Source organism: Anolis carolinensis, chromosome 3 (assembly GCF_035594765.1).
Source record: "Anolis carolinensis isolate JA03-04 chromosome 3, rAnoCar3.1.pri, whole genome shotgun sequence".
Classification (NCBI taxonomy): Eukaryota; Metazoa; Chordata; class Lepidosauria; order Squamata; family Dactyloidae; genus Anolis; species Anolis carolinensis.
In genome coordinates, this window is record NC_085843.1 from 192,110,712 (window position 1) to 192,138,625 (window position 27,914).

At 40.9% G+C, this 27,914-nt stretch overlaps 1 long non-coding RNA gene across 1 annotated transcript; it reads left to right on the forward strand.

Annotated features, from left to right (window-relative positions):
- The first annotated feature begins 4,820 nt into the window (after nucleotides 1–4,820).
- Nucleotides 4,821–27,061, forward strand: LOC134298083 (uncharacterized). Its single transcript, XR_010005057.1, has 3 exons — nucleotides 4,821–4,885; nucleotides 6,496–6,708; nucleotides 26,274–27,061. It is a non-coding gene; the product is annotated as an uncharacterized LOC134298083 (long non-coding RNA).
- The last annotated feature ends 853 nt before the right edge of the window (nucleotides 27,062–27,914 follow it).

A 27,914-nucleotide genomic window follows, 5' to 3' on the forward strand; every position in this document is an offset into this window, starting at 1 on the left:
ACTAACTTTCTTGCTCTGTTTATATATTATGGTTCACAAGGACAATCTAAGTTATTTTGATGTAGAGTGATATGATGTGTTTTCCCCTATTTTCCCACATTCTGCATGCATAAATAAACTTACAATTAAAACTCATAAAATTGTAAAGTTTTCCCCTTGACATTAAGTCTAGTCATGTCCAACTCTGGGTGGTGGTGTTCATGTCTATTTCTAAGTCAAAGCGCCGGTGTTGTCTGTAGACGTGGCTGGCATGACTGCCTGGAGCACTGTTACCTTCCCGCCGGAGTGGTACTTATTGATCTACTCACATTTGCATGTTTTTGAATTGCTAGGTTGGCAGAAGCTGGGGCTAACAGCAGGAGCTCACCCACTCCCTGGATTTGAACCACCAACCTTTTGGTCAGCAAGTTCACTAGCTCACCGGTTTAATCCGCTGCACCATCAGGGGCATATCACAGAGCAATTGACTAGAATGAGGAATCAAACCACTGTTAAGCATTTTTCTATTTCTCTCTGCTTAGTTATGTTCGATTTTCCTTTATACGAGTAACATTAAATTTGGGGTGAAAGGAGCTATTGTGCTTGTGGTGAAACAAACTCAGAAATTCAACATTAGTCATCAATAGGTTTCTGCAATCAGAAAACATAATTATTTGCAACTGGTTTTACTGAGCTTGGAAGTAATACTTTCTGATCATGCTTACTGAATAATTCTAGGAGTTACGTTCTCTCCAAATGAACTTTTCTGCATTTGACCCTGTGCACATTTTTCCTGTCATTATGTAAGGGTGTTTGCATTTGTACTTCCAGATGAAACTCTGCCAGTTTTATATCAGCACTTTTGGCTGGAGCTTTCCTTGCCCATAATTTTTCATTCCTACATTCTTCTGCTCCACCCCAGATACAGAAATATATCAGTTGTATCTTATATTCTTGAATTTTGAAGCACCTTTGCCACCTGTCAGCATATGTTAACTGTAGCATGGATTCTAAGGAAAGTTAATTCAAGGGAGATTGTGGAAGGACATTTTGTCTTTGTATCTCAAACATTCCACAGCTACCTCTCCCACAAAAAAGCCTTGTTAGAAAGTCAGAGGGCATTTCACAATAATGTGGGGTAAGATAGAAGAGGCTTCATAGAAAGGAACAGAATATGTTCCTTCCAAATATTTCCTTGCCTTGATTTGGTCAATTCCCCTTGATTATGCCATGGTCCAAATCTGCAAGCTGAAGGATCTCCTCAAGTATCCATACTTTCGTCTTTATCCCACCTTTCCATCCTTTACATAATGTTTTTTAAACTGCTTGAACAAATATGGATGACTATCTTACATAATATATGAGTTCTGCATGTGGATTATTGCACTACAGTAGTCTTCACATCATAGTCATTTTGATTCTGCTTGAGAGTGAATAGAATTGGAGCTGGAGCTGGATATGTCTCATATTCGGCATTGACCAAGGACATCCACCAATGAGATATACTGGTGTCCTCTAGCAGTATCAGGAGATTATGTTATCATTCTGTGTCCTGCTAATAGTCAACATGGATTTATCAAAAACAAGCCATGTCAGACTAATCTGATCTCTTTTTTCGATAGAGTTACAAATTGGATAGATGCAGGGAACGCCATGGATGTAGTGTATCTGGATTTCAGTAAGGCCTTCAACAAGGTCTCCCATGACCCTGGCAAACTAGTTAAATGTGGGCTAGGCAAAACTACGGTTAGGTGGATGTGTAATTGGCTAAGTGTAATTGGCTAAGTGGATCTGTAATTGGCTAAGTGAACCCAAAGAGTGCTCACCAATGCGTCGTCTTCATCATGGAAAGAAGTGACAAGTGGAGTGCCGCAGGGCTCCGTCCTGGGCCCGGTTCTGTTCAACATCTTTATTAACGACTTAGATGAAGGGTTAGAAGGCACGATCATCAAGTTTGCAGACGACACAAAACTGGGAGGGATAGCTAACACTCCAGAAGACAGGAGCAGAAATCAAAATGATCTTGACAGACTAGAGAGATGGGCCAAAACTAACAAAATGAAGTTCAACAGGGACAAATGCAAGATACTTCACTTCGGCAGAAAAAATGGAAATCAAAGATACAGAATGGGGGACGCCTGGCTTGACAGCAGTGTGTGCGAAAAAGACCTTGGAGTCCTCGTGGACAACAAGTTAAACATGAGCCAACAATGTGATGCGGCTGCTAAAAAAGCCAATGGGATTCTGGCCTGCATCAATAGGGGAATAGCGTCTAGATCCAGGGAAGTTATGCTCCCCCTCTATTCTGCCTTGGTCAGACCACACCTGGAATACTGTGTCCAATTTTGGGCACCACAGTTGAAGGGAGATGTTGACAAGCTGGAAAGCGTCCAGAGGAGGGCGACTAAAATGATTAAGGGTCTGGAGAACAAGCCCTATGAGGAGCGGCTTAAAGAGCTTGGCATGTTTAGCTTGCAGAAGAGAAGGCTGAGAGGAGACATGATAGCCATGTACAAATACGTGAAGGGAAGTCATAGGGAGGAGGGAGCAAGATTGTTTTCTGCTGCCCTGCAGACTAGGACACGGAACAATGGCTTCAAACTACAGGAAAGGAGATTCCACCTGAACATCAGGAAGAACTTCCTCACTGTGAGAGCTGTTCGACAGTGGAACTCTCTCCCCAGGGCCGTGGTGGAGGCTCCTTCCTTGGAGGCTTTTAAGCAGAGGCTGGATGGCCATCTGTCGGGGGTGCTTTGAATGCGATTTCCTGCTTCTTAGCAGGGGGTTGGACTGGATGGCCCATGTGGTCTCTTCCAACTCTACTATTCTATGATTCTATGATTCTATGAATGCATCTTCTTCATCTTGGAAAGAAGTGACAAGTGGAGTGCTGCAGGGTTCCGTCCTGGTCCTGGTTCTGTTCAACATCTTTACTAAGGACTTAGATGAAGAGTTAGACAGCATGATCATCAAGTTTGCAGATGACACAAAATTGGGAGGGATAGCTAATACTCCAGAAGACAGGAGCAGAATTCAAAACGATCTTAACAGAGAGATAGGCCAAAACTAACATAATGAAGTTCAACAGGGACAAATACAAGATACTCCACTTAGGCAGAAAAAAATGAAATGCAAAGATACAGAACAGGGGATTCTTGGCTCGTCAGCAGTACGTATGAAAAAGATCTTGGAGTCCTCGTGGACAACAAGCTAAACATCAGCCAACAATGTGATGCGGCGGCTAAAAAAGCCAATGGGATTTTGGCCTGCATAAATAGGAGTATAATGTCTAGATCCAGGGAAGTCATACTAACCCTCTATTCTGCCTTGGTCAGACCACACCTGGAATCACACTGTGTCCAATTCTGGGCACTGCAATTGAAAGATGTTGACAAGCTGGAAGGTGTCCAGAGGAGGGTGACTAAAATGATCAAGGATCTGGAGAACAAACCCTATGAGGAGCAGCTTAAAGAGCTGGGCATGTTTAGCCTGCAGAAGAGAAGGCTGAATGGAGACATGATAGCCATGTACAAATATGTGAGGGGAAGTCATAGGGAGGAGGGAGCAAGCTTGTTTTCTGCTGCCCTGGAGACTAGGATGCGGAACAATGGCTTCAACCTGAACATTAGGAAGAACTTCCTAACTGTGAGACCTGTTCAGCACTGGAACTCTCTGCGCTGGAGTCTGGTGGAGGCACCTTCTTTGGAGGCTTTTAAGCAGAAGCTGGATGGCCATCTGTTGGGGGGTGCTTTGAATGCGATTCCCTGCTTCTCAGCAGGGGGTTGGACTGGATGGCCCATGAGGTCTCTTCCAACTCTATATGGAACAGCTATGGGAACACTACTGCAGGAAAAATAGTGAAACAGGAGAATACTTGGATGTTGCAGAAGTAGAAAGAGTACCCCAGCCTCTACAACAACCTTCACAAGTATATGCATAAATGTATGAAGGATTTAAGTTTATATTTGCTACTAAAAGTAAACTTTTCTGTCTCCTTGCTCCTTTCTCAGGACAAAGTTGCTTAGTGTGTATTTGGTAAAGAAAATTTGGTGACAGGTAGATTTAGGAATTTACATTCTCTTCCATGAGAGCAATAACCTATGTTTGAAAACTATGTGCCTATCAGCTAAGACGACCTGATATGAATTATAGCAAACATAAACTATAACCAAGTCAGAACAAAATGAGAACAGCATTGCAATCAGCCACAGGAAGTATGCCAGCATTGCAGAAATATAATGTTCTCCATTTGGGATAATTATCATTACCCTGGAGGTGTATGGCAAGCAGCAGACAGTGGCACTTAGTCGCAAAGTGTGTTAATACATCATAGCTGGCAAGTGATATTAAAGTGCAGAATAAGAAAGTTAATGAAAACATGGGAAGGTAGGAGCCAAGAGCACATAAGGAGAGAAATCGGTGTTTGAAGCATTCATATTACGTGGAGTTCAAGAAAATGTAGGAGTCAAATTACTTACTTCTACTTTTTAGTTTTTCTTCAGATATTTCACATTTGTAAATATTGCTATTTCTTAACCTTCTCTTTTCCAGGCTAAACATATCCAGCCTCCTAAGGCATTCGTTATACTTTGACAGATTCATGGCAGGCAAATTTGTTTATAACCAAACAATAGGTTGAAAATGTTCTAGGCCTCAAACTACCATCTGTTACAGATGGATTCTACATATTCACTCTTCCTAATTTCCAAACTCTGTCCAAGGCATACTGAGAGCTTATCCAGAGCCTGGGAGATCCTCACTTGTGACCACATAATGTGGGCTAATTTGCCATAGAGATCATTGCACGATGGTCTCTGTGGCAACACAGGAAGCTTCCCCTTGTTGCATTTGCAACAATGGGGAGAAGATGGGCAGTGGATGCTTTCCTCGTGGGGTGGAGCCAAAGGTAACTTGAGAAATGTGTGGCACAGGGTGACGGGTTCTCCACACACCCCGCTGGGACCACATGGATTCACCACAATGTGTGGCAAATCCCAATGTTAATGTTATAAGGTCTATGGTTCAGATCCTCATTTGGCCATGAATTTCATTGAGTAACCTACCTCTCAGACTTGTGGCAAAAATAGGGAGGAACATCTTAAACACCATGAAGGAATTATAATGTATAATATGTATAATTAACAGACATTTGCAGTGGATTACAGCAGATTACAAACAAACAAATTATTTTTAGGAATGTGTTGGGCTGTCTGGACTTTATCTCAAACTGTACAAACTGAGTGAATAGATACAGGTTTCCCCTGACGTTAAGTCCAATCGTGTCCGACTCTGGGGGTTGGTGCTCATCTCCATTTTTAAGACGAAGAGCCAGTCTTGTCTGTAGACACCTCCAAGGTCATGTGGCAGCATGACTGCATGGAGCACCATTACCATCCTGCTGGACTGGTACTTATTTATTTACTCACATTTGCATGTTTTCGAACTTCTAGGTTGGTCGAAGCTGGGGCTAACAGTGGAAGCTCACCCCGCTCCCCAGATTTGAACCACCAACTTTTTGGTCAGCAAGTTCAGCAACTCAACGGTTTAACATGCTGCGCCACTGGGAGCTCAGACAGAACTAAGTCCAAAAGGTTCAAAGACTGGAGTTTACAACAGAGGATTTATATCAAAGTCAAACGCAAAGCCTGCAGCCTCAGACCAGCAAAACTATGGGCTCCATTCACACTGCATAATTATAGTTCTATGATTCCACTTTAAATGCCATGGCTCCATCCTGCGGAGTCCTGGAATTTGCAGTTCAGGAAAGAGCCACAGAGTTGTCACTAAACTACATATCTTGAATTCTACAGGATGCAAGCAGACAGTTAAAGTGGAATTATAGAGCTGTAACTACGTAGTGTGATAGCTATAAAACTTGTTCAAGCCAAGCAACCATAGAAAGAAATACAACATTTACATAGTGCGACTAATCGCCTCCAGAGCTTTGAAGTAATCACCTCCAGAGCTCATCTTCAATTTTGTCAGCAGATTTCCATTTTGTTCTAGGACCTTTTGGGTCCCAGTTTGCTTTTCTGCCTTCTTTATGAGAAATGAGATGGCTTATTTTCATTTTTGAAGTGGCTTCTAGCCAAATTTCCTTCTTCTGGGACAAGCCACTTATCTCACAAACAACTTTGAATGGACTCGGCTTTTTCAATTCTCCGTCCCTTTGTTTGTCCCTTGCCTAAGAAACCTTGCAAAAATGCATGTCAACACCATAAGTTAACAGGTGACTTGCAATCACATATGCGCTCATATGAGACTGAAACTTCTATATTTTCTTAATTCTGGTTTTCTTAATTTCCACATGGATCAGTTTTCTAAAACTTTCTGTAAAAGTTATTTTAATCTCTAGGTGCATCTATATATGCAACAAAATCCAGAGCCTCTGTGTTTACACCACTCCGCTGTCAAACCAGTTCAATGGCAGGAACACAGTCCTCACTTTTCAGTGGGGCTCACCCAAATTCAACTCTACTAGACAGTCACCCTCATTTTGTCCCTTGTTCATTGTAGTGGCACTTCTGGAGCTGCAGAAAGCTTTGGGCTGTCACTTGGCACCTTCATCAATATAACTGAAGGCACCCACACAACTCAAAGAAGGCGGGAAGGCGGGAAGAAAGGAAGAGGCACCTATGTTTACATCCAAGTTGCATGAGCAGCTTTGCTTACATTGGCAAGCTCTCTGCAGCTCCAAGGCTATCATTACAGTGACAAGTGATGAACAATGTAAGTACAACTCATTTTCCCTGAGCTGCCAAGTGCAGAGAAACTGGGATGCCAACACTGGCTCATGTGATCAGCAGGGCCAGTTCCAATTTAGAAAGGCTCAGTTTTGAACCCCCTCCCCAAAGCGTGGGGAAGCTAAAGTGCACATGTGTTAAATGTAAGGCCCATGGGCCAAATTTAACCTGCAATGGCATTTTATGTGGCCCTCCAGATGCTAGACTACAACTCCTGTATTCTTCATTAGACATCATGACTAGAGCAGATAGAACTTATGATACAGTAACATCTGGAAGGCTGCCGTTTGTTCTGTTTAGTCAGTATAGTGGGGCTTGAATTTAGATGCAAGGCTTGTGGATATGATGTCTGAGTTTAAATGTTCTTTTACCTTTCCTCAACCTCAGAGACACAAGTGCTGTTGGGCTGCAATTCTTTTTAACCCCCATCAACATGGTGGATAAAAAAAAAAAAGACGAGAGTTGTTGTTCAATAACACCTGGGGACTCAGATTGGGTAAAAACAAAAGATCACCAACTACTATGTAAAAAGGTTATAGTTGGCCCTCTGTTTCCATGGATTCTCTGTCCATGGATTCAGTAAAGGCAACCTTAAGGCTGATGTAACCCTCAATGAAAATGGGCTTGACACTCCTGCTCTAGAACATTCCCTAACTTGTCTAACATGTGATGCAAGCAACTGTGTCCCGTGTTGGAGACGGGATAGTTCCATGCATTATGGAAATGCCAAGAAGCCAATTCTTACTGGTTTTGGTAGGGGTTTTTTCGTGTCAAGAGTGACTTGGAAAACTGCAAGTCCCTTCTGGTGTGAGAGAATTGAGGATGTTGCCCAGTTGCCTGGATGTTTTTGAATTTTTTTACCATCCTTGTGGGAGGCTGCTCTGATGTCCCCGCAAGGAGCTGGAGCTGATAGAAGTAGTCCATTCACGCTCTCCCTGGGTTGGATTCGAACCGGCAACCTTCAGGTCAGCAGCTCAGCCTTCAAGTCAGCAATCCTACTGGCACAAGAGTTTAACCCACTGTGCCATTGGGAGCTGTTTTCAGATTAAAGTGGCTGTGTAAAAATATGTCCAAAGTGAGGTTGCCTATCTTCCTTGGGATAGATAGAAATTATTTTTCCTTCTACATCTCCATCAACTTTTTCTTTCAACTTTAAGCTAAATTGTTTTACATTTAGGAATATAGTTAACATTCACAGGTTGAGGTTTTGTATTAGTTGTACTTCAGGTATTAGTAATAAGTGTGTATTATTGATCACTGAAGATGGTAATGTGTGCACTACTGCAATGTTTTGTCCCTTACATCATTTTTCTATTATTTCTGTATATATGTTTTGCATTCATATATTGCTGCCATATTTCGTTGTTCAATTGTCATGTTCTCACTGTTTTTAAATTAATGATTATTTCACATTTACTCTTCTGAATGGGATCTTCTCAGGTTATCACTATAAGCTCATTAGAGCAAGCTGACAAAACTAAAATAGAACCTATTTTCGGTTTGTCCAATAGCAGCCTGTTAATATAATATATCAACTATTCTGAACAATTGCTCATCAGGCTATTAAAATTGTTTTTCTGGGTTCTGCCTACCCTAATTCTCACTGCAAGCTTCAGTTTCCTTCTTTCCTTTCTACTTTTCTTCCTTTCATCTTTTCCATTTTTATGCCATTTAGAAGGCATAATAGTAAACATTTTCCTACTTTTTTGGACAATACTCTCCCCGCTTGATTTTATATATTTTTGATTTACATATAGATTTACATTCAAAATTTTGTATTTCTCTGTACATTTATCACTTCCAGTTATGCTAGGAACAATGGTAAAATCCATGAATATGAATCCTATCCACTTCATACTTGTCCACAGCTGCCTAAGTAAAGGACATTAAGTCGAGTCGTGTTCGACTCTGGGGTTTGGTGCTCATCTTCATTTCTAGGCCGAAGAGCCAGCATTGTCCGTAGACATCTCCAAGGTCATGTGGCCGACATGACTGCATGGAGAGGCGTTACTACATGTTTACTGCATGTTTCTGTAAATATGCCTTGTGCTAATATTGATAGAATTTTTATTGTGGCTCTTTGATTCAGTTGAATTTGAAAAATTGTCTTTGCTCAATGCTGATATCTATACATTTTTCCTTTTTTAAATCTCAGAGTTGTTAGAGAGCATTGTTGTAGTTTTCCATCTTTCTGTAAGATAACTGGAATCTGAATCCTTATAAATATGCTAAGGTAACCAATGACATTGATATCGTTAATTGCATGTAGGCATATCCCTCATGCTTTAATAGCATGTTCTTCTAGTTCTTATAAAATCTTTAGCAGAATTACTGTGCAAATTTTACCCCCTCTGATAAAATGAATGCTTTGTTGCACCCCAGGCCTGGAAACCCTATCATCACAGCACCATGCAAGAATCCAGAATACAGTAGAGTCTCACTTATCCAACATAAACGGGCCGGCAGAACGTTGGATAAGCGAATATGTTGAATAATAAGGAGAGATTAAGAAAAAGCCTATTAAACATCAAATTAGGTTATGCTTTTACAAATTAAGCACCAAAATGTCATGTTATACACCAAATTTGACAGAAAAAGTAGTTCAATACGCAGTAATGTTATGTTGTAATTACTGTATTTACAAAATTAGCACCAAATGCTACTTTGCCTGTACTAACTTGAAAGTACATAACTTGCCAATTAAAAGCCGCCCATGAAAGCATTTTGTCTTCCTTGAAATCTCTCCCCACAAACGCTCTGCCCTGCGATGTCTATTGTCTGTTCTGATCTGTAAACAAAGGCCTGTGTTGATTTCTGTATCTCCAGGTGCTTCTGTATCACTTAATTCATCTCTTGACTCTTCCTTATCTAATGTCTTTGGCTGCTTGGCCTGACCTTGAAGGCCTTCACTTTCACAGTCAACTCTCTCACTGAATGAAGCATCATTCCCTTGACTTAAATCTTCATCATTTTGTGCCCCGTGGAATCCCACAGGCAATCCAGCCATCCTCTCTAAAACATCAGTGAACACATCAGTCTCATGCTGATCTACAACATGCTTAATAATTAAGTAACAACAAAGAAGTTGTTTTATTTATTTTTATTCATCGTGTCAGAAGCAAATTGTTAAAGTTAAAGTAAAGGTAAAGGTTTCCCTTGACGTTAAGTCCAGCCGTGACCGACTCTGGGGGTTGGTGCTCATCTCCATTTCTAAGCCGAAGAGCCGGCGTTGTCAATTAACACCTCCAAGGTCATGTGGCCAGCATGCCTGCATGGAGCGCCGTTAGGGTTAGAATACAGTTGTATAAAAACACAAACAAAGTTAAAAACTTGGCATTATGTCCTTTGACCAGAAGCTGGCCACTTGGAGTGCCTCTGGTGTTGCTGTAAGGAGGTCCTCCATTGTGGATGTGGCAGGGCTCAGACTGCATTGTAGAAAGTGGTCTGCAGTTTGCTCTTCTCCACACTCGCATGTCATGCACTCCATTTTGTAGCCCCATTTCTTAAGATTATCTCTGCATCTCATGGTACCAGAATGAGAGTGTGGTATCAGACATACCCTGGGCAATGTCTTTGTAGATGGCTGATTCTCTCACACCAGAAGTGGCTTTCAGTATGCAACCAACCAAACAAAGAAGTTGTTGATATCAGGTAACATTTGAGATGTATGTATTTATTTGCAGGATGGACCTTGTTTATTTGTTTCAAATTTTCTGTAAAAAGACTGATGTAACTTTTCAAGAACTGCATTTAATAGTTTAGAATTTGATTTCTTAAATCATGTCACAGGTTTAGAAGCTTGTTTGTACTGGCTGTGTCATCTCATCTCTTTACAGCTTACAGGTACATGAAATCATTACAAATTCCAGACAAACACACACTTGCACACACCTATATTTGTGAAATATGATTTTCTCTGTAGCAAAGCCAAATAAGCAAACATTTGCTTATTGCTGTACACACTGATAACACCATGTCCAAATGAAGATCACCTTTTTCAAAAGCTAAATAGAAATGGCGGGGTCTCCTTGTGAAGCTATACACTGTATTCACACTGAACAGATGGTTGCTGTGTTGTGTCAACCGATGCCAATCACTTACCCAGGAGGAGTAGATGCCTGGAAATGATAGTACACATGGACAGGTAAACTGTATTGCCAAAGTACTGCCCACATAGACCATCTGTTAGGAAGTGTGTCCAGGACCCATTTGGGCAATCAGGCATGGAAGTCCTGTAGCTAAAGTGAAGCTATTATGCTACAGAAACAGTGTGTTACAACCTTTTATTTATGAAAGAGCAGATACACCCAAGTGACCTGCTTCTGAAACATATTCCACCATACACAATTATTCTGATGGAAAATGTCCCATATAAAATGTTCCATATGCCATATAATTGGCAAGCAGGAAGAGGTGTGCTTGCTAGTGCCAAATCTTTGAGAAGGTCCATAGGGTGGAAAAGTTAGGTTTTGGATTCTAACAAGAGTAACTCTTTCAGATTTTCAAAGGGAAACATTTACATAGGCACTTTCAAATCTGAGAAGTGCATATCTAGGGTTTCATCTTCAAGTTCAAACAGTATATAAGCATTGGTTCAAAGAATTTTAACAAAAGCCCAGATGTCAGGACTATTAGGACAATGATGGAACAAAGCTGCTTCTTGTTCTTCCAGATCTAGTGCTAAAACCTGTCACTAAGGAGGCTGTTCAGGTCCTGAACAGGTGCTTGGCAGCTGTGTCGGACTGGATAAGGGTGAACAAATTGAAACTGAATCCAGACAAGACAGAGGCAGTCTTGGTCAGTCGCAAGGGCATAGGATTACAACCTATGTTGGATGGGGTTACACTCCCCCTGAAGATGCAGGTTCGCAGCTTGGGAGTGATCCTGGATTCATCATTGAGCCTGGAGCCCCAGATTTCGGCAGTGGCCGGGGGAGCTTTTGCACAATTAAAACTTGTGCGCCAGTTGTGCCAATATCTTGGAAAGTCTGACTTGGCCACGGTAGTCCACGCTCTGGTTACATCCCGAATAGATTACTGCAACCCACTCTATGCCTTTGAAGACTGTTCGGAAGCTTCAACTGGTTCAACGGGCAGCAGCCAGATTGCTCACCGGAGTGGAATATAGAGAGCATACAACCCCCCATTGCGTCAGCTCCACTGACTTCCAGTCTGCTACCAAGCACAATTCAAAGTGCTGGCTTTAGCCTATAAAGCTCTAAACAGTTCTGGCCCAGCTTACCTGTCCAAACGTATCTCCCTCTATGAACCACCTCAGAGTTTAATATCATCAGGGGAGGCCCTGCTTTCGGTCCCACCTTCTTCATAGGTGCAACTGGTGGGCAAGAGACAGGGCCTTCTCAGTAGTGGCCCCTTGGCTTTGGAACTCCCTCCCCAGGGATGTTAGATCAGCCCCTCCCTTTTGATCTTCTGCAAGAAAGTAAAAACATGGCTTTATGACCAAGCTTTTAGAGAATCTGTGCAATCTGTGTAGATGCGGGGAATGCCGTGGATGTAGCCTATCTGGATTTCAGTAAGGCTTTCGACAAGGTCCCACACAACCTTCTGGCAAAGAAGCTAGTCAAATGTGGGCTAGGCAAAACTATGCTTAGGTGGATCTGTAATTGGTTAAGCGAACGAACCCAAAGGGTGCTCACCATTGCGTCTTCTTCATCTTGGAAAGAAGTCACGAGTGGAGTGCTGCAGGGTTCCGTCCTGGGCCCGGTTCTGTTCAACATCTTTATTAACAACTTAGATGAAGGGTTAGAAGGCAGGATCATCAAGTTTGTAGATGACACCAAACTGGGAAAGATAGCTAACACTCCAGAAGACAGGAGCAGAATTCAAAATGATCTTGACAGATTAGAGAGATGGGCCGAAACTAACAAAATGAAGTTCAACAGGGACAAATGCAAGATACTCCACTTAGGCAGAAAAAATGGAATGCAAAGATACAGAACGGGGGACACCTGGCTCAACAGTAGTACATGTGAAAAAGATCTTGGAGTCCTCATGGACAACAAGTTAAACATGAGCCTACAATGTGATGCGGCGGCGAAAAAAGCCAATGGGATTTTGGCCTGCATAAATGTTTAGATCCAGGGAAATCATGTTACCCCTCTATTCTGCCTTGGTCAGACCACGCCTGGAATATTGTGTCCAATGCTGGGCACCCCAGTTGAAGGAAGATGTTGACAAGCTGGAAAGCGCCCAGAGGAGGGTGACTAAAATGATTAAGGTTCTGGAGAACAAACCCTATGAGGAGCGGCTTAAACTGCTGGGCATGTTTAGCCTGCAGAAGAGAAGGCTGAGAGGAGACATGATAGCCATGTACAAATATGTGAGGGGAAGTCATAGGGAGGAGGGAGCAAGCTTGTTTTCTGCTGCCCTGCAGACTAGGACGCAGAAAAATGGCTTCAAACTACAGGAAAGGAGATTCCACCTGAACATCAGGAAGAACTTCCTCACTGTGAGGGCTGTTCGGCAGTGGAACTCTCTGCCTCAGGTGTGGTGGAGGCTCCTTCTTTGGAGGCTTTTAAGCAGAGGTTGGATGGCCATCTGTCGGGGGTGCTTTGAATGAGATTTTCCTGCTTCTTGCAGAGGGTTGGACTGGATGGCCCATGAGGTCTCTTCCAACTCTACGATTCTATGATTCTATAATCAAACAGATACGGATAAATATGTTATTACTATAGGAATGGCCTGGATTACACTTATGGATCATGTGATTAATTATGACTGTGGTTTTAAATGTTTTAATGGTTTTACTTGAATTTTATGATTTCTTAAATGTCTTTTAATGTTGTATTGTCGTCAAGGCATCAGATAGTTACCTTCTATGTAAAGTTGCCTTGCGTCCCCTTCGGGGTAGAGAAAGGCAGGATAGAAATATTGCAAATAAATAAAATCAGTGGATGAAAAGGTCACAGAAACAGATTATGGCTGAACATTAGGAGAAACTTTCTAATGGTAATTGGAAATAAAGAACAACTGGATAGCCATCTATAGAAGATGACGTCAATGCATCTTGCATATCAGACTGAGCATGTTGTTGTTCTATTGTTATTTGATAATATAAGCCTAGAAATCAATGCTTCACCCACTGGTGTCAATGGAAATTTCATTTAAAATGCAAATAGTAGCTTCAGGTAAGTGATTTTTGCCAGTATTTTGGCAAAAGAGAAAGAGCTAGAATCATAGAGTAGAAGAAACCACATGGGACATCTAGTCTAACCTCCCTGCCATGCAGGAGAAGCACAATCAAAGCACCCCTGACAGATAGCCATCCAGTTTCTATTTCAAAGCCTTCAAGGAAGGAGCTTCCACCACATTCCTTCCAACTTTTGTGATGTGCAACCCATCTCATGCCAGAATCCCATCTTCCTGGAAAAGCAGATTATGGTCCAGAAAAGCAAATCGCTCTTGATGACACCATTTGGAGAGCCAGTTGTTTGCGTCTACTATTTTTCTTTCTCTTCCTGGGTCATGTTGTGCAACTGGGAGGAGAGATGAAAAAACAATGTATACATTACGATCCTTCAATTTTCTCCCCAGAGCTTGAAAATCCCTTCTGATCTTTTGTAGACTATGCCTTGCTGCATAGAAAGGGGGATGGTCAGTGGCCTTGATGAGTTTCATCAACTGGTCAGTTACATTGTGAATTTTTGCCCCAGTACAACATATTTTTTGAGACATCTGGACACATTTGCAAATCACCACACCTCTTCTACTCAGGGGTTACATTTTCGATTCCCCACCACGAATGATCTTGCATTTGTGTAGCTACTATTTGTATAAAATTATCTATATATTAAAATGCATCCACATAATTCATAACATATGTAGATTTGGATCCAAGACAGTGTAATATCTCTAAACGTTTCTGATATTCTTGAAATTGCTACCTTATCCCATAACAGAGCACTTAAGGCTATCAAAATGAAGCTATCATAAATTGAATATGAGATCCCAGCATACAATCTTCTCCTATTTTTCTCCATCTGCAAGTTTGCCTGGATTCAACCTTTCACAAAGTCACCATACAGCCTAGTTTTCAAATTACTACTACTCTTGCCTTTCTACCTAATGGCTCTATGTCTCAGTGAACTTCTCAATGGGGTACCTTACTCCATCAATGAATTTTCTTCATATTCATTTTAAAGCACTCAAAGTACTGTAGAAGTAAGGCCAATTTTTGAAGTGGGTTTATGTGATTTAGCAGATACACATTGTGCAAAATACAAATGCCATGATAAAGTGGGGGACTCAGTTATGGGTTTTCCATAAAATATATATAGTTGAGTACCCTTATATTAAAATGCTTTGAATCAGAAGTGTATTCAATTTTAGATTTTATTTCAAAGTTTGGGCTACCTGTAAAGACATATATGGAAGCCCCCAATGGTGCAGCATTTTAAAGAGCTGAGGTGCTGAACTTGTGGACCAAAAGGTTGCAGGATTGAATCCGGAGAACAGAGTGAGTGCCCCCTGTTAGCCCCAGCTTCTGCCAACCTAGCAGTTAGAAAACATGTAAATGTGAGTAGATCAATAGGTATTGCTCCAGTGGGAAGGTAACGGCCCTCCATGCAGTCATACCAGCCACATGACCTTGGAGGTGTCTGCATACAACGCCAGCTCTTCGGTTTAGAAATGGAGATGAACACCAACTCCCAGAGTCGGACACGACTGGACTTAATGTCAGCGAAACCTTTACCTTTACCATTACTACATAAAGACAGTTTTAGGAGGTAGGACCCAAGTCCAAACACAACATTCATTTATGTTTTATATATATCATATACACTTAGCTTACAAATAATTTTATACAACATTTTAAATAATTTTGTGTGTGAAACAAAGGGTGTGTACAACACTGACCATCAGAAAGTAAAAATGTCACTATCTTAGCCACTCAGTTGTACAATTTTGGATTTTTTAGTATTTGGAATTACAGATACAGTAAGGAATTCTCAACCTGGATTTATTTTAATTTCCTCTTGTGGCACACTTTGTCTTATATATAAGGGAAGTGTAATATTTATTTAGATCTTTCCTTATAAATACTGCAAAAAGCAATTGTAGCCAAAATAGTGCTTATAAAGCCTTTAGGCAATTTATCTTTTATTGATTTGCTTATTTCCTTTTCATGCAATAAAATGCTGTCACTTTGGAGTAATGATTGCTAGGGATTATGCAAAAAATTTACAATCCTATAAACGGGCAGAAGGAAGGTGAAGCAATTACTATTGTGCTATTAAAATATGTGTGCTGAAAATATAAGTTGACTATATTGTGCTCTATTTTTTTCTATATAATCCTTTTAAATTATCTACTGAAAGAACCAGATTGCCTCGAAGTATAGAACTGCAGCATTATAATATTATAGAATTCATGAGATTGTTTCTAGCTTCTACTCTTAAACAGATTTAAGTAAATGAAACATGACTGTGAGTAAGCAGAGTTAAGGTATAGCCCCTGAAGGTATATGTTTGAATAATTATTTTATAGTAACAGCACCATAAAATGGAGTTCACGTAACCATTGGTGGATTTCTGAGATGTCAAGAAGAGTACTGAGGCAATAAATTGTAGTTGCATTTGAACAATATATTTTAAATCATATGACATGGGAGGGGACCACCTAGCCCAGGCATGGGCAAACTAAAGCCCTGGGGCCGGATGCAGCCCCCTAGGGACTCACCTCAGACCCTCCTCATTTTCCCTGTCCTCTTGGCATAAGGACACAGTTCCCTGCTGCATCCTTATGCCAAAAAGACGAGGGAGGAAGGCACGCAGCAGCTGAGAGCACTCTCAGCCACAGCCTGTCTTGCCCTCCTCCTGGCATAATGCTGAGGATTGGAGAAGGATGGGGAAGAGGATTGGGGCAGTTGCCGCGTGTCCTGCCTTCCTCCTGGCATAAGGATGGGGCAAGCAACCCTGTCCTTTTGCTGGGAGGACAACCTGAAGATGACCCAACCCCTGCCAGGCCCTCTCATGGTCTCTCCCCCCTGGCTGGGCCCACAATGTGGCCCCAAGGCAAAAAAAGTTTGCCTACGCCTGGCCTAGCTGGATATCCCCCGTCTGCCTTCCATCTTGATCTGCTTCAAAAAAAAGATGCAAGGACAGCGGAGCATCATATACCAAGACTGAAAGGTCTTTTTGTGGACCTGTTGTCAGATCCTGGGATTTTTTTTACTCATTATTAAAATGCGGGTTTTGGAGCTGTCTGGAAGCACCCTAAATGTTGCAACACAGGCTCCTTAAAGCGCCAGACCAGACGTTAGTAAAAATACAGTTTATTAGTTCACTACCAAAAGGAGCCCAAAAAAAAGTCAAAAGGCTTGGAACACTTAATCTTCTGTGTGAAACACAGAATTCCCAGCAATCAACACAAAACCCCAGACCCTGGAAAATAACCCGGATTAAACCAGAGCATAATCCGGTTAAAAAACAAACTTTGTAAAACAATAAAGAAGACATCAGACATCAGAAGAGCTGCAAGGCCAAGAACAAGCCATGAGAGTCAAGACAAAGATCCACCCAGAGGAAAGGTGTCATTACCATACATCAAGGGAACTACTGACCGCATAGGGAAGCTGATGAAGAAGCACAACCTACAAACTATCTACAGACCCACGAAGAAAATCCAACAAATGCTACGGTCAGCGAAGGACAAGAGGGATCCTCTCTCTTCTGCAGGAGTCTACCGGATACCATGCAGCTGTGGACAAGTCTACATAGGGACCACCAAACGCAGCGCCCAAACAAGAGTCAAAGAACATGAAAGGCACTGCAGACTAATTCAACCAGAGAAATCAGCCATAGCAGAGCATTTGATGAACCAGCCTGGACACAGAATACTATTTGAGAACACAAAAAAATGCTGGACCATTCTAACAACTATCATGTCAGACTACACAGAGAAGCCATTGAAATCCACAAGCATGTGGACAACTTCAACAGAAAGGAAGAAACCATGAAAATGAACAAAATCTGGCTACCAGTATTACAAAACTCAAAAATCAGAACAGTAAATAAAAAAGCAATACTCTGAAAACAGAGGATTTCCAGACATGAATCAACCAAGGGCAGTTAACGACTCTAAACAAAGGATGCCCCAGAGGCAGGAAGAAGACAGCAGATAAGCTTTTCAATGCTAATTTAAGTGATTAACTACACAACATTCATACTGACCTCTCTCACCCTAGACTTTCCACAGATATATATTAACCTCTTTGCTTAGTTTTCTCCATACCTCACAACCTCTGAGGATGCCTGCCATAGATGTGGGCGAAACGTCAGGAGAGAATGCTTCTGGAACATGGCCACACAGCCCGAAAGACATACAACAACCCTGTGATCCCGGCCATGAAAGCCTTCGACAACACAATAAAGAAGACACTCAATTCCCAGCAGGATGTCAGCAGGCAGGAATTGACGACCAGCAGGGCCGTCTGTCGAAGTCACCCAAACACAATGTCGACATCGTTGAGTCCAATCGGGTCAGCAATACTAAATCCAGTCCAGGTCAGAGAAGGAGAAGTCAGCAGTACGAAATCCAGTCCAGGTCATACACAGAGCCAAAGCGTAGAATGCAGCCCAGCAACTAATGCATAAGATCAAAATGAAGCAGTCCAGAAAAAACCCTCACAGTTCCAACCCCCACAGCCATGGATAATCCAGATTAAATTTACGTTCACAGAAGTCTTCCCAAAGCATGTCTTCCCAAACAGCTCACAAGGACACATGAACACCCAACAACACTTTGCCAACTCCAAAGGTGATCCATTTCCCAAACCCATTTTTATTCACAAATCATCCTCAGAACTAGAATCAGCCAACATCCTGCTAGCAGCTGCAGCCTGTAGCCTCAATTCCTCCTCAGAGCTAGAATCAGACAATGCCCCACCAGACCTCCTTTCAGCTGAAGCCACTTGCCAATCCCTCCACCCAGTCCATCTTTTATCTAAACCCATAATTCCCCAAGACCCAGCTGGATCCGCACTGTGCCAACCTTCAAATGTGTCGCTACTTGTGGGTTCTCTACAGATGTCCTGGATCTCGTGCACCTTAGTCCAGTCCATTACCTCATCATCTGAACTTGTCATCCCATCCTCCTGATTCTCAACCCCATCATCCCCCTCAAAGCCCTCAAATGTGTCATCATCAGTAGGCTCCATAAGTATTTCCCAGATCCACTTCCTTTGTTGCTCCTCATCGGAGTCTTGCTCACGAGTAGTCTTTCTTCCTCTTCTAGTGCACTTAGTAGTATCATTACTCAAAGACTCAATCACAACACTAAAGCAAAGGACATTACAATTTAGACTCCATTAGCAGCAGTAAAATAACTTTTGATTTCTCAATAAGTCTATGTATTGCTACATCTGAGAGGAGAGTTTCATTTCATTCCATATATGGAAGCTTATGTCAATAGTGGGATAATGTTCTCCATTACACTTGAGAATAGCAGGCAATATTAGAAATATAGACTTGGGGACATATACATCTCCAACCTGCCCAATCATTGCTCATAATTCCCCATCAGCTGCTTGCTGAGGTGGCTGCCTACTTAATAAATGTGACAGTACAACAGATAGAAACTCACATTTTCATTGCTGTTGAGGAGGAAAACGTAATGAGTAACAGCATTAGTTTTAACACCTTACTTCTAAGCCCTGTGTATGTAGAATTAGTTAGAAGAGTTAGGTCAGTTGTAGAGAAACAACAAAAAAATGGGCTAAAGGAATAGTTGCGCCGGGCTGTGGCGCAGCTGATTAGTAGCCAGCAGCAATAAATCACCACTGACCATGAGGTCATTGGTTTGAAGCCTGGGTCGGGGTTAAAGCTCCTGACCATTAATAGCCTAGCTTGCTGTCGACCTGAGCAGCTCAAAAGCAGATGTGTCTCTAAGTAGATAATTCTAGGTACCACTTAATGTGAGGAGGCTAATTTAATTTAATTTAATTTATGACACCATAAAACTGGTGTCAGTGTGCGAAGAACATGAGAAAGTACTACCATCAAAAGGACTCGGTGTCACAGTGGATGATGAAGCGACAGCTCCCCCTGTGCCCGGAATTGAGCATACCCTCATGAAGCCGTAAGCTGGAAAAATGTTAAATAGCCTCTATGTCTGTCTGTATATGTGGTATGTCTGATAATTGCATTGAATGTTTGCCATGTATATGTGCATTGTAATACACCCTGAGTCCCCTTCGGAGTGAGAAGGGCAGACTATAAATACTTTAAACAATAAATAAATAAATAAAGTACAAAAACAAAGAGGCAGAAAACAGATATAGTAGCACAGGTGCCAAAAACATCCTTGTTTAAATAAATGACATAAGTGGCATATATAACTTATTCTTTCATGGTTGCTGACATCTCTTGAAACAGATCTTCCCGCCATCTCTGTTCTGTAAAACAGCTGGCATTGTCTGTTGGCAATATTTGAATATTCCATTGATTTAATATAGGGTATCAGTACATACACCGTAATCATTTCCAATTTTTCTGCCATCTTTTCTAGGGTCTTTTACAGGCATGACTGAAATGCCACATGAACGTAAATATAAGTATTAAAGAAATTACAATGTATAATATAAATACTCTCTCGACTCCTTTATGTGCTTCATTAGCAGACATTTTCCAACTCTTCAAAGGAAAACAAGCACTGTTTTTGTCTTAATTTGTGAATAGCTGTTTCAGTAGGAATTACTGTAATTAACTCTAGGTTTTTAAAATATCAACATGTGGTCGTAACTGCAGTGCACCCTCTGACAGAATGCAGGAAATTATAGGGTGGTTTGCTAATCTCAATTTGTTAGCCAAATACAAAGATGAAAAGAGCTGAACATAAAAATGCCATACAAGCTGGGTAATAAAGCTCTTATGCAGCTGAAACCTGCCTGATGTTAATAAGCTGTAATTCTGTACTCACATATCAGGGAGCAACAAGTCCTATTGCTTCCTTCAGAGCATAGAATTCTGCAATTAGGGTGCAATGCAAGAAGCACTGAATGCTGTAGAATTTACTAGATAGGTATAAGATTGTGGTATGAGACTGCAATCCTGTGCCTACTCCTTGCTATGTGCCTTCAAGTTACTTCTCACTTATGGTGACGCTGAGGTGAACCTCAGAATTTTCTGAAGCTGAGAGTGTGTTATTCACTTTCCTTGTTTGAGTGGGAAATCAAACCCTGATCTTCTGTTGTAGTGCAAAGTTCAAATCATTATACCATGTCACTGGGAGCAAAACCCATTAAACATTGCAGGACTTCACTAGCAACAAAAACAAACCTACAAATATTTCACATAGGAATACTTTTCTAAGTGACAGTCCTAAGCATGTTTGAACCTGTAGATATTGGGCAAGATCCTCAGTGTAGCGGAAATACCTATAGGTGGAGTGACATTATATTAGCATCATGCATGTTGCAAGTCGCTTCTGATTAAAGCTCTCTGAAGCTTTAGGTGCTCTTACTGCCTATTACAGGGAAAACCAGCTGATCCCTAATCCATCTAAAACACAAACGTGTGCTTTTCACCTTAAGAACAGACAAACATCTCGAGCTCTGAGGATTACCTGGGAAGGAATCCCACTGGACCATTGCAGGACACCAAAATACTTGGGAGTTACCCTGGACCGTGCCCTGATTTACAAGAAGTACTGCTTGACTATCAAGCAAAATGTGGGCACTTGAAATAACACTGTACAAAAGCTGACTGGCACAACCTGGGGATCACAACCTGACACAGTGAAGACATTTGCCCTTTTGCTTTGCTACTCTGCTGCTGAATACACATGCCCAGTGTGAAATACATTTCACCATGTTAAAACAATTGATGTGGCTCTTAATGAGACATGCCGCATCATCACAGGATGTCTACACCCCACACCACTGGAGAAATTATACTGTTTAGCTGGCATTGCACCATCTGACATCTGTCAGGAAGTAGCAGCCAGCAATGAAAGTACCAAGGCATTGACATCTCCAGCCCATCCTCTGTTCGGATATCAGCCCGCAAGCCAATGCCTTAAATCAAGAAACAGTTTTCTAAGATCTACATAGATACTCGCAGGAACACCTCAGCAAGTGAGAGTCCAAAAGTGGCAGGCTAAAACCCGGAACCTCAATCAGTGGCTGATGCCAGATGAGAGACTCCCTCCTCAGCACACAGAAGACTGGGCGACTTGGAAGGCGCTCAACAGACTGCACTCTGGCACCATGAGAGGCAGAGCCAATCTTAAGAAATGGGGCCACGAAGTGGAGTCCATGACATGCGAGTGTGGAGAAGAGCAAACCATAGACCACCTATTACAATGCAGTCTGTGCCCTGTCATATGCACTATGGAGGACCTTCTTACAGCAACACCAGAGGCACTCCAAGTGGCCAGCTACTGATCAAAGGACATTTAGTATAATGCCAAGTTGTTGCTTTTTTAAAACATTGCGTTTTCAAATACATTACAACTTGTACCCTTGGTTCGCTTCTGACATGATAAATATAAATAGCATCATGAAGTTTTCATAATCTATGAGAAATAGTAATTGCACATCGCTGTAATCTCACTGAACAATGCACAGAGCCAATATGCAATGCACAGGATATATATTGAAACACTACTCAAGGAGCAGTATTAAACACTTTCAGTGGTCCATGTACAGAATTCTACTCCCACCATCACCAGCTATTGTACACATCATTTTACACTGTTCACAGATCTTGCTCTGCATCATAGCACAACTTGTGATAATGTAGATCATCCATATGAAGTCCAATTGACTTAAGCAAGACTGACTTGAATAGATTTGAAGGGTTATAGTCCCATTCAATCCTGACAAGTTGTAAACTAGTAGAATGAAATATGTATGATCGGCTTAGTGGTTCTGGCAAGTTCAAAACCTAATGTTCATAGCAACTACAGGTACTTCCCAGCTTGCAGACCATATGAGGTCCTTGGCAACGTAGCCAAAGTCCAGACAGTAGGGGCAGCTATCATTTCTGCTGTTGCTGATTCTCTGGCAAGCTCAGTTTCCAAGCTTGTGAAGATAAAATACATCTGAACAAAAAGTACATTGTGTTAGCAACAATTATTCCCATGGAAGAAAAGCAGAGCATGAAGCATGACTGTCAATTCAAGTTCAGAAGCACAATATGCTGCCAAACAATTGTTTTGTTAACTGGTCTAGGTATCATGGCCTGCAGCAGTATTCAAGGGCATTAGGCATATTCAACAATTTGAAAACAAATACAAATGTAAATAACATAGATACTATTACATGCACAGACATGATTTATCTAGCCCTTCCCACTATAGAAATCAAGATTTCGTTACATTTCTAACAGCCTATGCAATATATAGCTTCCATTTATTTCCATTAAATATTATGCCTTTTTGTGAAGATAATGGCTGAAATCCTGCATCAGGACTAGTTAAGTATATAGGAGATGCCCATATCCACAGACCATTATCTATGTTATCATTTCTTCTGGTCCAACAATATCTATCCTCTCTATGCATTTTCTAGTTATTCCAGAATGACTCTATTGTATTCTGGGGACAGAGGTCCTTTATTTCAATAAGATTCACTATTATCCATAATTTCATGTATTTTCACAAAATCCAGGAATGTATCCTCTGCAGAAACAGGGGCCATACTGTAGTTCCTCTCCTACCCTTACAGGCCACAAGCTTGATGAAAATGTAATTCACTTAAGTTCTGATGAGGAACAGAATGGAATTTGTCTTCCTCTGCAACCTGGTAAAATACGTTGGCTGGAGTTAAAAACATGGCAATAATGTCAAAATTGTGACTAAGTGGCAAATGTGAATATGAAATAGGTACTTGGATTTACTTATCCCTAACTGTTTTGCACTTACAATCACTACTGTAGTCACAATTTGATTGAAGAAGCTGAAAAAGACGCTGAAAACAATTGAAAAGCTGAAAGATCAAGCTGCTACACTCAAACAAGTAGAGAAAAAACAGTGGATGCTGCCCTTCTAAAATTTGAAACTGTGTGTTTAGAACAATTGCAGTTTTGTTCCACAGAATTACTAAATAATAAATGACTTTAAAGGGAGCAGTTAGGTTTGTACAGCACAGACAGAACCTGAATCTGAAGCAACGTCAAATTTTATTGCTGGACTTTTATTGCCTTTTGGCCATATCCCCATAAAGCCAAGAAATGAATATATGTTCTGTTCACTGGGATCCCTCCAGAACAACTGAACTACAGCAGAAATACTCCATTTATATCGGTTTTTATCCTGTAGTTTTTTAGGACTAAATGCACACTATATTCAGACTGAATGCATACTGAACACATGACACCTGATTCTCACGTTGTGAAAATACTGTGCTTGGACTCCACACCATAGAAGGCTGGCTCCTCCCAATCCATGTGAATGCCTCCTTACATCACTTTTTTGTTTGTCTAATATTGTGTAGTGACACAGCCTGGAAGTCTTGAACTACCATTCTCATGAGAGTTTCGCTGATAGAATGCATACTGATTTTACAATCACACATAAAAACAATGCCTCAGAACCTTATTAAATTAAAAAATAGTCATTAAAATCCTGTGTATAATTATTCAATTTCTGCAATGTTTTGCAAATGGATCCAAATGGATTACTGATTGAATGAGGCAAACATCATGTTTTGAATCGTGTTCAAAGAATTTCAAAAATTGAGTTTATCTCAATGTGATAAGGTGAATCAATAGTATGAGCTAACATTGACTAATTGAGCTTCCATTCTCCTACTGGATTTAGAAATAATGGGATTGATTCAGATTTAGTTGCAAATAGAGTTGAATGGACCTAATTGCCATAGGGACTATAAGCATCAGATCCCATTTGATTTTGGAGAGTAAGAAGGGTCAGCTCTGGTTACTATTTAGATGGGAGACCACTGTCCAATAGTGAATTCTACAGGCTATATTTCAGATGAAGGAACTGGAAAAAAAACCCCTGAGTATCCCTTGCCATGGAAAACCCTATGGAATTCATAGGGTTGTCATAAGTCAATAGGAGACTTGAAGACACAGAGTTGAACAGACTCAGTAAAATGGTATAGATTAGTTATAACTATCTTAACTACCATGGATTTCAATTACTCTGTTCTGCACTGGGCTTGTGCATTAGTTGATATGACTGATTCTGAAGCATGTTTTGGGGGGGGGGGATGTTGTGTGGTTTCCGGGCTGTATGGTTACGTTCTAGCAGCATTTTCTCCTGATGTTTCACCTGCATCTGTGGCTGGCATTTTCAGAGGATCTGATGATGGTAAAGCAAGTGGAGTATATATATTTGTGGAATGTCCAGGGTGGGAGAAAGAACCAACGTCTATTAACCAAGTGTGAAGGGTGCAATTAGCAAGCCTGATTTACATGTGTTTGAGTGGGATCCATCCATTAGGATGTGAGTAACTGAGAAGACTGCATAGTCAAAAGTGAAAGCATCAGTCTATCAGGGGACGCAGGGAACCCATCGCCCCATGCACCACATCGTCTGACTCACCCAAGTCCCCATCCAACTGGGGGGGGGGGTGTAGTGTTGACCGTTCTGCTCCCCCCCCCCCCCCCAATTGTTCCTGGTGCAACACAGGAAGCCTCCCGTGTTGCTGCCATGTCAGCATGCTCCACTTCAACTTTCCTTTAAGCATGGAGTCATACCAAAAGCAGCTGTGCATCATGGAATGGAAGCTGGTGTTGGGCTCCATGCTTAAAGGGAAGGTGAAGTGGAGCATGTTGCCAAATTCAGCCCCATCTGATGAAGTCATACTTCCATTGCCTTGTACTCTTTTGTTTATTACTATTCAACTATAAAGAGTGGCTGACTGACGGTTGATCCCTGCCCTCAGGCTTACAATTTAAATAAGACAGGACACAATTTCTGAATGATCTAGGACCTAGGGCAAAACAAGTGCTTAATAATAATAATAAAACTTCATTTATACCCCGCCACTATCTCCCCGCGGGGACTCGGGGTGGCTCACAATGTTACAAAAGTAACAACACAAATACATTAGTACAAAATGCACAGGTTAAAACACAATAAGATAATAAAACAAAAGTTAAAACAAAAATTAATACAACAGAAATAGTATCAAACAACCACCAATACAGTTTAGTAGACTTCATAAGTGTGTGTGTGTGTGGGGGGGGGGGGGGGCTGTAGCAGCAATATAAAATAGAATCATTAGATTAAAACGCACTCGTGATATCTATGCTCAATTGGACCTAGCAAGCATAAGTAGGTCTTCTGCCACAAAGTTTTTAGCTTCCCACAAAATGAATATTCATTTAGAAAACTATCTGACTATTCCAGTTCCATTACCCTTAAGAAGAATATATACTAGGGCTAGGTTTGAATAACTCGGTACTATGATGGAAACTGGTCACTACTGTAACATCCCAAGAAGTGAGAGATTCTGCGATTGGGGAGAACAAATCATGGAAGATATCAAACATTTTTTGATTGACTGTCCAGCATATACTGAACTTCGATACAAATATTTACATCCATTACTATCCAATTTTAGGTCCTCCAACAGAAATGATCTTCTGACATTCCTCTTGCAAGGACAAGAAAGATCCACCATAATCAGAGTAAGCCTTTTTATTCTGAAAGCTACCTAGAAAAGAGCACATTTACTGAAAGAAGAATCAGGAAAATAAGTTTTTGACTGTAAATATAAGGTCAGCTGCCATCCTCTCCTCCATTTTGCCTTGTTTTATTTATGTTGTATTTTGAAATGGTCATATGACTGGTCAAATAAATAAAATTATTATTATTATTACATTATTATTACATAAAGAAAAGAGAATGGCCGAGTGAGAGAGTATACCACCTGTTTTCTCTCTCTGAGATCAGGGGATCATGTCTTCAGAGCCTAGGCATGATGGAACTAAGCCTGCCTCTTTTTTTTCTCCTTTCCCTTTTACTTCATTTTCTTTTTGACTGAAAGCCATTTCTTTCCATATGTAAACAATGGGAGACAAGCATTGAAACCATTTCCCAGACTGGACAAAAACGCTCCTGCTATGTTGAGGCATGACAGAGTAAGTGGCGGGTAGGTAATGCATACCAAGATCTTGTCCTGATACATCGACTGCATTTCCCAGATGTAACCCATTCTTACCTTTTCAATATCATCTTCCTATACCCTACAAAGGAAAGAAAAGAAGCCTGGAGTAAAGGACATAGTCTCTTTCCTCTGGCCTCTGAAATACTATTTCAAGCAAAACTGCATTGCATTATTAAAGTTTAGTTGATGTCTAAGTGATTCTTTTTTACTCTTGAAAAGGGACCCCATTATTTTCACAAGGTATTCATTTCTTTAGTTAGAATGTTTCTCTTCTAAATAGAATATTTCCATCTTGCCTTTAGACATTTTCTCCAGAAAGCCTAAAATTCTATCCAATGCTTATAATTCATGAATTTTATAGCAATAAGAATTTTTTTAAAGGCTTTTCAGAGTTAAAATTAAACACCTTTAAGCAAAACAGAGGTGGGGGTGAAAACTGTGAACAGAATGATTCGATTACTATGCAAAGCTATTAAATGCCTATATTTTCCTCTGGTACTTCAATTATAGAGAAGTAAGCACCTGAATAACAGGTCTCTAAAGATGATACCACCTAGAAGGTCTTATTCCGTGTAGCCTTCAACTTACCATGGAACACCGAGGGTACATCTACACCATAAAATTAATGCAATTTGATGCCACTTAAACTGTCATGGCTCTATGCTATGGAATCATGGAAATTGTAGCTTTACAAAGTCTTTAGCTTTCTACACCAAGAGTGCTGGTACCTCACCAAAATACAAAATCCAGGATTTTCTAGCATTGTGTCATGGTAGTTAAAGTGGTGTCAAACTGCATTAATTCTACAGCAAAGATGCACCCAGAATCACTTGGAAGAAGCTTTATTTATTTATTTATTTACTATATTTCTACCCCACCTTTCTCAACCCCAAAGAGGATTCAAGACAGCTTTACAACATAGGCAACTATTTGATGCCTTTAAAAACAGTGTACAAAAAACCCCCATTTAAATAGAGTTAAAAATACAATTAAAACAATTAAAATTATTTAGAGAAGTACCAACACCATTAATCCATAAACATAGTCCAGGCCGTTCCAATAGTAAATGCATATTAACCACTGGGCAGGTTTCTA